Source organism: Solanum lycopersicum, chromosome 8, assembly GCF_036512215.1.
Source record: "Solanum lycopersicum chromosome 8, SLM_r2.1".
Taxonomy (NCBI): domain Eukaryota; kingdom Viridiplantae; phylum Streptophyta; class Magnoliopsida; order Solanales; family Solanaceae; genus Solanum; species Solanum lycopersicum.
In genome coordinates, this window is record NC_090807.1 from 37,094,282 (window position 1) to 37,106,345 (window position 12,064).

At 33.1% G+C, this 12,064-nt stretch overlaps 1 long non-coding RNA gene across 1 annotated transcript; it reads left to right on the forward strand.

The window, feature by feature from the left end:
* Positions 1–8,273: 8,273 nt before the first annotated feature.
* Positions 8,274–11,741, forward strand: LOC109120937 (uncharacterized). Its single transcript, XR_002028349.3, has 3 exons — positions 8,274–10,319; positions 10,443–10,998; positions 11,419–11,741. It is a non-coding gene; the product is annotated as an uncharacterized lncRNA (long non-coding RNA).
* The last annotated feature ends 323 nt before the right edge of the window (positions 11,742–12,064 follow it).

Consider the following 12,064-nt stretch of genomic DNA (forward strand, 5'->3'; position numbering starts at 1 on the left):
TCACGGGGGTAGCTCAGGGTGTGACAACGAGAGTTCAAGCTAACTCAAGTCTCCATGAAAACCATATAGCCATTGTAAATATTAACGGGTCATACTTTTTAGATGAGTATGTAAGTTAACCTAGTGGATCCACTAATTTAAGTAAGGTCGTATAACGATGGCAAGGTATAAGATGGTTCTTGGAAGCGTGAGGTAAAACGTTCTACCATCACTTAGGCTCATAGTGACAGTTGTCAGTTAGAGAATCTCCTATAGAAATTATATTACTTTATTTAATAAGTAAATTTGAGTTTGTTATTCATTTTTTTAAGGAATTAAGTTATTTTTTATGTTTTATGAAGTTTTCTATACATTGCATGCCTACTCTTGCTTTATTGAGTTGAATATCAAGAGTCGAATATCATATATTTGAGTTAATTACCAAATATGTAGTTGTGTACTTTATCCTTGAATACTTCTGATTTTAGTAAGTTTAGTATTGTGGCTTATCTTGAGTATTCCTTGAGTTGAGTAAGTTTGTACAGAGGTAAGAATGTTTTCCTTTTTATCAAGTTCAAGCCTATGTTTTGTGCTTTAGATTTTCCCTTACATGCTCGTACATTTTACGTACTGAGCCAATTGACCTGCATCTTATCATGATGCAGACATAGGTATTTAGGATCATCAAAAGAAGCTTCGTTAATACATCTGAGAGTTTGAGTTACCTATGGTGAGCCTTCTTACTTCCGGAGGATTTCATTTATTTTTCAATTTAGTCAGGATGTTGTGGGTCTTGTATCGACGTCCAACTTTATCAGTTAGAGGCTTCATAGATAGTCAGTTTACTTAAGAAGTCTATATTATTCATTTATTTTGTAAAATGTTTTAAAGGCTTAAGTTGCCTATTTTATGATGAGATTAATACATTATTTAATTTAGAGTTAATCTTTTAAGTTAATGTTTTATATTTGAGTTATTGATTTTTATTCAGTTTTAAGCTTTTGCCTGCTTAAGTTAGTCATCCGAATTTAGTCAGCCAGGATGAAGGTTTGTTTGGGGACCAGCAATGGTTCTTGAGTGTCGGTCACGTCCAGGTTGTAGACTCGATCGAGACAAACTTGGTATCAAAGCATAGAAGTCAAGCGTCCTAAGGTGTCTATGAAGCCATGTCAAAAAGATCTTGTTTGTGGTTGTGTGGGTCCCACTTCTATAAATAAGGGACTACAGACATTTAAGTTAACTTTCCCTTCTTTCATATCTCGATCATGCAACAGAGCTATGTCATAGAGATTTAATAATACTCATGTGTTTCTCAGAATTATTTGATTACTCATCATACTAAAGGTGGTTGAAAAGTAAAGTGTAAAGATCCTTATGGATGTTTGTTCTTATAAAAAGTTATAAACAGTCTTGAGAATATTATGAGACTCTGGTAGGGCTGGAGAAAATTCTAAGAATAAATTAAGTGTTCAATTTTAGAGTAATGCCTTCTTATGAATCGTGCATTTGAGCAAAAAGTAAGTTGTACCTTTTTTCCTTAATTCTTGTTTCGATTGAGATCCTTATGAGAAAGTATGTATAAAGCTTGGGTAGTATGAATGATGAGATCGTGAGAAGTATTAAAGAAAGAGACTAAAATTATAGAAAAGTATCCAGAGGTTTAGTAATCCAAGAAAGAGAGATAGTGATAAAGCAAGTTATGTTAATATAGTCATGCACCTAGTAAGACAATAATGAAGAGTTTTCCCTTATGGTTAGACTAAGTAGTGAAGAGCTCATGATAGGATGTAGAGTAAGTGATGCGAGTCAATATGAAGAGGTTATGGTGATGTATAATTGTGTTAGTAATGACCAAATGTAAGTGGTGAATCTATAGAAGAGCAATGGTATTCATAAAGTGATAGATCTAATCTAGGATTATGAATTTTTAAAGAGGAACCTCATGGTATTCAAAGGATGATAGATTTATTTGAGAGATAATGCAAAGTAAGTGAGTAAGTAGTACTTAAGTTGTGAAATGGAATGTGATGGTAATTCGAGTATGCAAACTAAAAGGTAAGGATTGACTAATTGTCATGAAGTCCTAGTGGAAAAGTGTTTTTAAATTCCCTTAGTAATGAGGTATAGTATAATTAGCGAGCTATCATAATGATATACGGGTTTATTAATAAATATTAAGCTTGAATTTGAGATGAGTGTCATGATCAAAACACTGAAAACATGAGGGTGATGATGTTAGTCTTGATATTAGACCTTGTAAACTTGACATAAAGCATGTGTGGAATTCAGGGATTAGCTGACATAGATATGAGTGGTACAAGTGAGAGACCCTAACATTTAAATAAGGTCGGTGAAGTGTGGTTAAGTTACAAGAGTAACAAGAGCATTAAATGATGGGCCCAAATGATATGTAACCATATGAACTTCCAATTAAATTATAATCTTCCATGTGTGACTAGATAGTATAATTGAGTTTTCAATGTGGAATTGGTCCATAACCTTCAAGTATCAGGTTTAGACCTAAGGGGGAATGATAAGATGAGAAATCAAGTCAAGCGTTGAGGATTTCTTAAGGAGTTGGTTAGTAAGAGTCCATGGAGTAGTTAAAATTCTATGCTTGAATATGGTGGTAAAGAGTAACAGTTATGGGATAAGATTTCCTATAGAGTGATATGGAAGCCGAAATTAAGGATTAGAATTAATCAGGAATATACTAAGACTACACCATTAGACTCAGAACTTAGTAAGAGTAACCTCATTCTATACCCAGTCCAGTTGTTATTCGATGACGAATGATCCCAAGGGGGAGATAATGTAACACCCCAAAAAACTTTTGAGCTAAGACTCGAATCATTCTTCATAGTGAGTGAGATTTTACAAAGGAATTAAAAAATTCATAGTATTTAGGTCAATTCATTAGATTTAGCACCTTGAGTTCCAAAAAGAATTAAATTGGAAATAGTAAAATTTGAAATTTGCAAGTTAAGCTTAGTATGAGTTTTGGGTAAACTTCAAAAAACCATAACTCCTTGCACGTGATGATTTATGTTTTCTACAAGATATTTAAGGAAATATCTTTGAATTATCTTTTTAACTCCACCGAGTTTGCTAAGTTTAGAGTTCGGATGAGTGAGATATGACCTTTTTAAGATAGGCTATCCAGTTAAGAAAAGTTAGCTGAAAATAGTGAGGAGTATCTTGGTATTTTCCTTACCCAACAAGATTTAATTCATCTTTATAAACATTTTAAGGGTTTAATCCTATTATATTTAGTTTTATAATCCTAATATACACCTAGGGTTTTAGTTGAAAGTTCTAGAAGAGAAAATAGGAGAGTATCAAACGTTGGCCGCGATTCTTGCGTGATGTCATGGATTTTAACCTTGGAATTGATCCTAAGAGGTATGTAAGCAAACATAGTGTTGTATTATTTTACCCACACACCAAACCTGTCATTTTCAACATAATATCATTCGCAAAAAAGTTGGATTTAAGCTCTTGATAGGTGTTCTTGAAGTTCATTATAAATCTTTTCTTGTTGGGGTTTTGATAACTTCTTGAGATTAAAGTGATCGTTTTGAGTGTTTTTTGGAGTTCATTAGTGTGTAATTAGGTTGGATTATTGAATCTAAGAAAAACATGAGAAAAGAATGTAACACTCCAGAAATGTCACGACTTAGACTATGTTTAGAATGATGTATCTAGACCTATATTAGTTTAATAAGTTCATTTTGGAAAGGTTAGAGCGAAAACGACAAAGAAATACCTTGACGTCCGAAAATTAGCTAATTTGAACTAGTTGATGTCCCTATGTTTGGTGAAGGTATCAAAGTGTCAAATGAAGTCTAAAACTTATAAAGTGACATTTTCTAGGTAGTATGTGTATAAAAGGTCCAAACGTCCGGTAACGACACCCAAGGACGACCCAAAGGGTCCTTGAGGAGGACCCCAACATGGGTAGGCAGACTGCCAAAGCAGCCTACGCAAACAAGATTGGAGCATGAGGTGTGCGATGCACAACCTACACGCAGGCTACTGCCTCAAGAATTGAGGGGAAGCCTCGCGATGCGAGGCTGACACACATCTCACTGCCTCGACCCAAAATTTCAGAAAAATAACGGGAATTAGCTCCGTGACGCGCAGCCACTTCCAAGATTCGTTAAGTCGTATTTTTGGTAATTTAACTTCATAAAAAGACTCATTTAGTGGAGGGTATTTTAGGTATTTTATAGTACGACTATATATGGAAACTAGGTCAGTGTTAGACCACTTTTTACACGTCCAAATCAGATTCAAACGCCATTACCCATCTCTCCCAAGAAATGCTATCTTTTTCAAACTCCACTGAAGAACAAGAAGAGCTTAAGGAAGAAGACGAAGGCTTTGAGGTTTCAAATCAAACTTCGTGGATTATTCGTCTATAAGGTATGGATTTTTCACTCTTGGGATTCCTTTCCCCAAGAGGCCATTTCAAAGATAGTTTTCAAGAAATCCAAATTCTAGGGTTTTTGCTCTATAAAATAGGTTTTCTTCCTACTCTATATTTATGACTTTCGCTGGAAAATAATGATTTTCTATTATTTATTTCATATGAATTGTTGATTATTTGATTTATAATGTTTGAATTTCGTGTGATTCATGATATTTATCTAATTTATGGTTTCAAATGGGTTTTTCTACTACTTGATATCGTGTAAACGTTAGGATTGGAACTAAGACTTGAAAGAACTCTTTAATGATCCTTAACCGTATCCTACATTATGAATTGATCTTGTATATGAATTTAAGAGTTGTTATTGACTATGCTATTGAGTATTTCACTATGTTATTTTTATTATTATTGAAAATTGAACATAAGTTCTTGAATATGGCACTAGGAAGCAAGAGGTATGTTTTCTAAAGTTGTGATTTCTCTATGATGTTCATGTTAGCCTATGAATGATGATAATATGCTAATGAAGTATGCATAATTTTTCTATGAATATATGTTGGGCTATGAGCATTCTAAATGTGATATCATGATAAGAATATGAAAATGGAAGTTTATGATATCCTTTTGTATGCTTTACACAAGGTGATTATGCTATGTTAATTCCATGTACGAAGGGTTTTGATGAAAGGAAATTCTCATTTAATCCTAAAAATCTCGTGATCATGTTTATACAAGGATTAAAATCTCCTATGACCTATAATAAGTTTATGATAAAAGACAACTTAAAGGTTATTCAAGAAAGGGACTTAAGCTAAGCACCGATGGAATAGATATGAGAGGTTCCCTTCCATAGTTGGAAGGTAGGTTCACAATGACTCTCATGAGATAGAGGTTTCCATGTAATGTAGAACTATAGGTTTTTAATACATCTCCTAGTTCTTGAACTATGTTGTCACCATAGGATACTATCTAGTGGATCCACCTGGAAAGCTATGTTATGTTTGGTTCTACTTTGGTTGGTAGACCACCTTCATTAGGTGTGGGGTTTTATGACACCGGATTCCAATGTTAGCTCACGTGGTTTATGTCGGTTAAAGTGAATGTTCCCTCATGTAAAATGAAAGACAAGTAAATGGACATTGACTAGGGTGATTTGAGGGGTCTACTGAGTATAGGTAGGGGTATGAGACTCAATCTTGACATTGCACAAGTTGATTCTAAGGGAAGTCCCAGGAGATTGTTCTTATGTAATATGATAACATGAAAGATATGATGTTTATGATATATTATTTTACTCTATATAATGTTGGTTGTGTTGATGAACATGTTATTGGTCTATATTTCGGTATGAGATGATGACTACCATGTTACAAGTTACATGAAGCAAAACTTTACTTATGGTCTCCTATCTTATCTACTTGATTGTGTGGGTTTATGTGGCTTCACATGACCATTGCACTTGTAGGATGGGGATGGGATCATTTTTAAGTGTTTTGTATGTTATGTTTATATGATCTATTGAATAATAAATGTTAACATGACTTTATGATAATATGTGTTTGATTAGGATCATGCTTTATGTTGATGAAATCCTTAACTTGTATATGTTTTATGGTATGTGCACTGAAGACATTGACATGACTTAGCATGTTTTCTAAGAAATAATCCTTTTTCATGCATTTCTTTAAATGTTATGTGCATATACCCCTACTTAATACATGTGGCATACTAACACAATTACTTTATATTACTACAAATGTAGGGTTCGGTCAGTGAAAATTATGAAGGTCGATTGAAAAATCTTGGAACTTTTTCTCCAAGTGTTGGTAGGTCCATAATGTTTGTGGATGTTATTCTTTCATTATTCTAGCTTACGAAGACATTAGTAGATTTTACGAACACTCGTATTTCCACTATGTTCTTTGGATTGTTTTGTATTAACGCCTATATGGCGTATTGACTATTTATTGGCTAAGTCCAGATTCGTACTCTTTAGATGGTTTATTATATGAGACAGATTTTAGAATATTGTATGTATGCTTTCATGATTATTATGTATGAGGTCTAAGTATACTTCACATAGTATTAAAAGTTTTTAATTTTTCGCAAATTTTAACTGATGACATGTTATGGAGAACGCTAAGAGGCTTGTCTGAGTCCTCTGAGAGGAAAATGGTGCTGGTCGCATTTACGGTATACTCTCCGGGCGTGACAAAGAAATCGATTAAAAGCAATTTAGGATCAGAAAATGAGGGGCAAAATTCGTCAAAACGTTCCCTGGGAAGGGGCTGCCGCATCGCGACTCAGATGCACCCAAGAGGCTGGTATGGTGAACTTATATACTCCTAAATGCTAGCTCTAATGATAGGGCATGGCACCATGCGCTCGGAACACACCAAGGTCTCTTGGCCCCACTATGTTTCCGTCGGTTGTCCCGTTTGAGATCGTTTAAAGTGTATCTTTACTCCTTTTGATTATATACACTTTAAACTACTTATAGACACTTAGAAATCATTCATAAAATTAATCATAACCTTGAATTAACTTTTCAAATTCAAGGTAAAATTAATATTATGTTATGAGAGTTCTCCCGAACCTTTTCAAAGAGTCCCTTCGAGTCCTTTTGAAGAGTCTTCTACAACTTATAGTAACTTGTTTCAAGACTCAAGCAAGTGAGTTTTAGGTCAACTTTAAATGGAAATATTTCTTTGCATAGTATAATTTAAGTTTTATACAAGAAACCTTAGGAAAGATATTTGAATTATCTTTCCAACGCCACCGATTTTGCGAAGTTTCGAGTTTGGATGAGTGAGATATGACCTTTTGAAGATAGGTTGTCCGGTTAAGGAAAGTTATCCGAAAATAGTGAAGGGTATATTGTTATTTTCCTTACCCAACCATATTTAATTTGTTTTTAGTAATATTTTAAGGGTCTAATCCTATAAAGTTTAGTTTTATAATCCTAATATACACCTTGGGGTTGTTTGGTTACTGGATAAGCATTGAGTTATTCAGGTATTAAATGTTGCATTAGCTTCACCATGTTTGGTAGCATTTTTTTGTCAAAGTATAAAATTCAACACACATAATACTATGTTTGGTTATAAAATTAGAAAATCAGATAACTAATGCATGCTTAAGTTATGAGTCAATCTATGTATCATTTTATGCAGGGTGAAAGATGGAATAAGTTATATCTGAATAACGAATACCTGAATAAAAATATGTAATGACAATTTTACCCTTCAGTATCAATCAATATACACCACTGGTTTTTAGATAAACATTCTGATCCTTTCTCCATCTGTAGATCTAGAGTAATGGCTCTTCATCTTCCAGGCAAGTAGATTGAGAAACTTTCAATCTGATGTTCGTTCTTTGAGGTTAGAAGTTCTGAAACTCAAAATTTGGCTGATTTTTTTTATTTCTTCTTCTTCTTCTTCTCCTCCAGTTTTCTCTTTTGTGTTTTTCTTCTTGTTCATCCAATGAGATGAATGATCGAGTACACCTAAATGTGATGTGTGTTTTGTTTTATTTGTTCAAAAATTGTGATTTCTGAACAAATGGGTTCATTAAGTTTAGTTGTTTTAGCATATAAAACTGCAAAAGATAACATGTATTTGCAGTTTGACAAAATATTATTTGTATTCTGGCTAAAGAAGCCAAACAAAAATAAACCTTTTATCCTGTTTTCAATGTTAGTTTTCTTTTTCTTTTCAATAAAATTGAACATTTTAGTATGAAACCACTTATTACCTTCCTATTATACAAAATGTGTCGCAATACTTAGTTAAGTAACATAATTGATACTTTTTTTCTTTTGGGATTCAATTTGATCATGATGTTATGTTTTTTTATTGGAAAATAGGTGTAAATGGATTCTCACCAATTGTGCGATGTTGAATGTTTTATGACCTATAGGAGATAGTGGTGCATTCCTATATTGTCCTTATCTGCTTTTTATGGCTATTTACAGCATGTTATTAAGAAAACAATCTAGAAATAGGCGGGTCATTCAATATTGTATGAGTGGTAGAATTCCAAAAATCTTGTCTCATATGAATATTCTCATTCATGACAATGATATTGTATGTATTAACAAGCTTAGGATGGATAGAAATGTTTTTCACAGATTATCCTCCTTAGCCAAGAATATTGGAGGGTTGACTGACGGTAAAAATTTGCCGAGTACTGAAAAGTTAGCAATGTTTTTAAATATTGTGGCTCATCACAAAAAGAACATGTTTATCAAAGTTGATTATATTAGATCGGGGTGGAGTGTAAGTTGAGACTTTAATGAATGTCAAAGAGCTATTCTTAAATTAACTCCAGTGTTACTTGTTTAACCTAATCTAGTGCTCGAAGATGATAGTGATGATAGATGGAAACGGTTTAAGGTAGGTAACTTTCAATCTAACATCTGATTTACTACAATAAACTTGAAATATTGTGGTGAAAGTATTTTTATATTTAATAGTCCTTTAGTATCTAGAGTTGAATTTATCTTAGGATTGTCTTGGTGCATTTGATGGTGTACTTACATTTCCATTAGAGTTGAAGCAATATATAAAGACAAGATACAGAACACAAAAAAGAGATACAACAACTAATGTCTTGGGGGTTTGTGATAGAAATCTCAACTTTATTTATGTACTACCTGGTTGAGAGGGATGAGCCGCTGATGGACCTGTATGCTAAATAATAGGCAGACCCTTGTTTATTTCTACTTCATCAAAATAGATATTGTTTACGTTTTTAGGCCATTATTATTTGTGTGATGGAGGATATACAAATGAAAATGGTTTTCTGGTCCCTACCGAGGATATTGATATTGGCTAAAAGATTGGCAGAGCGACAATCCATCACCTCGATATGGAGAAGCGATCTTTAATATGAATCATGCTAGGGCACGTAATGTTATTGAGAGAGCATTATGAATATTAAAAGGACGTTGGGGAATTCTTAGAAGTCCTTTGAGGTACTTGTTTAAGATTCACAATAGAATTATTAGTGCATGTTGTTTGATACACAATTTCATTTGAAGAGAGATGGAAGCTGACCCCTTAGATGTGAAAATGGATTTCCACTTGGAAAATCAACATGAACATGATACAATTGAAACATCTGATGAGTGGACCAGTTGGAGGAATAAACTAGCTCAGTCCATGTGGAATGAACAATTGGGAAATCAATCTTTATAATTTTAAACTATGTGTTCACTTTTGGTGTGCTTATGCACTTTTGCTTTTGGTTTTCCTTTCACTGTAAAATGTAATACCTATTATTATTTTGTGAAAACGAATGTTCAATCTTTTGTATGTCTCACATTATTGTCTGTACAGACAAAAAGAGAATCTCAATGTATATCTATTATTTTATAATATAAGTAGTGAATTTGTCTTTATCTCTTCACATTATTTTTTTCATACCAATGAAGTTGTATTACAATTAATTTGATTATGATTGAAATAATTTACTTGTAAGTTGTAACTTAATATTACGTGTTATTTCTTTTATAATTTTACAGATTGAAATGGTTAGTTCTACTGCTGCAACATCTAACACGTCCAGAAAGAGGGCAAGAAAATCAACACCTTCATCTCGAAGGGTATGGACTCCAGAAGAGGAACCTACTCTTATAGATGGATTAAAAGAATTGTGTGTTAATTGTTGGAGAGGAGATAATGAAACCTTTATACATGGATATTTGATGGAACTGGAACACTACATTAATGCTCGTCATCCTAGTTGGATCGAAATCTCTACCACATGTTGATTCTAAACTAAGATCATGGAAAAAGAGTTATGCAACCATATCATTGATACAGAGTTGAGTGGTTTAGGATTTCAATATAGTGATAGAAGTATCTTAGTTGATTATTCAAAAGCTTGGGATGACTTGATAAAGGTGGTTTATATTTATTTGAAATCATTAGGCAATTTCTACTTACTTTTATTTTCTTTTGGTTAATGGATTTTTATCTTTGGAATATTGACAGTTACTTCGTGTACTTATTCTTTATTTTCTTAGGTTGATCCAAATGCCAAGTCAATGAACTTAAAAAAATGGCAATTATTTGCTGACTAGAAGAGATATTTGGCAAGGATAGAGCTACTGGAGAGTTTGCAGAAGGGCCAAAATATGTTGTTCAAGAAATAGAAAGAATTGAATCTCAAGAAATTACCAATGGCATGTCTGTGGATTTCCTATTGATGTTATCTACATAGATGATGCTTCAAGCACAAGGGAAAATCAAGCTGCTCAAGAGGAACCTAATATATAAACAGGAGCAACACAAAGTCCATTTACCGCTAAAGATGAACCTAATGAATCAACTGTAGCAACACAAAGTTCATTCACAACTGAAAAAGGTGAAGCCCATCAATCTCAGAAAAAGGGTAACATTTTTAAAGCATCATCTTCTAAAGTAAATGAAAAGAGTAGATGCAAAAAAAGAAAAATAGTTGAAGATGACACTGAGATTGTTCTTAAAGGTTTGATGGAGGTGGTGAAACAATTCACTGAAAGCCATGATAAGAGAATGACTTCTTTAATTGACAAGCTAAGAGAGTGTGATCTATCTGAGGTTCGTAGTAATATATTTTCTATTATTGGATCCCCTGCATTTGAAATATACAACTCAGATGAACGAGTTAAGGCAGCAATGGGAATTACTCATGATATAAAGAGAATGGAATTCTTCTTAAGCATCAGCGAACTTGAATGTCATAGTATGATATGGATGATTATTAATGATAAGCTTTAATTCATTGAATGGTTTTTGTGTAGCTATTTTGTAAGGTCTAACCATAATGATATATTTTGTTACCTAGTAGAATGTCCACAAATGTGCATATATGTGAATGGTGTAGGCTTAAGTAGGTTGTTTCCATAAATGTGCATATATGTAAATGGTGTGGGCTTAAATAGCTTGTTTTTGTATAACAAATGCATGATTATGTTCAACATTAGTGCTTTTTAAGTAGCTAACTCAGATGATTTTCAGATATCTCCTCAGATTGCTCAAGCAGCTGATCCAATCGATAAGTTCATCATCTTCTACAAGCTGTTTTTATTTTGTTCTTCTCTGGGGCTATGTTGAACTTTTCTTTTCTCACAGACTATTCAGCATTTGGAGTAATCAGAAAGATCCAGTCAAAAATACAAAGTACGCAGATGCTATTTTGTCAAGTGATTATATGTTGTTAAGGTTGTTATTTAAGTGTTTTTCATTGAAGGATAATGTTACAAAAATAGGGGACTTCTTTCGAAAAAATTGTAATTGTATATCTTTGTTGTATGGGTTAACTTTTGTAATTCAACAATGAATAATGCTAACTTTCATTCACTTTAAATGAAGGTGTATATTTTAACAATGAATTATAAGTGAGTAAATTCTTTCCTGATGAATCTTGTCTCCTTTGGCTTAATCTGTATAGTCACTTAGTTGAGATGCTCTAAAATAAAGAATATCACATTATTAAAAAAGCACTACCAGGTTGGAAGTAGCAGACACAATATAGTAATTGTGACAGAGACAAGGATTTGAATCCTTTGGATTGATAGTTTGTCGAAGTAACAGATTAACATTTAAAAAGCAACTAATGCACTGTCAAGTAAGACAGAAAAAAAAGTGATTTTCATAAAGGGTT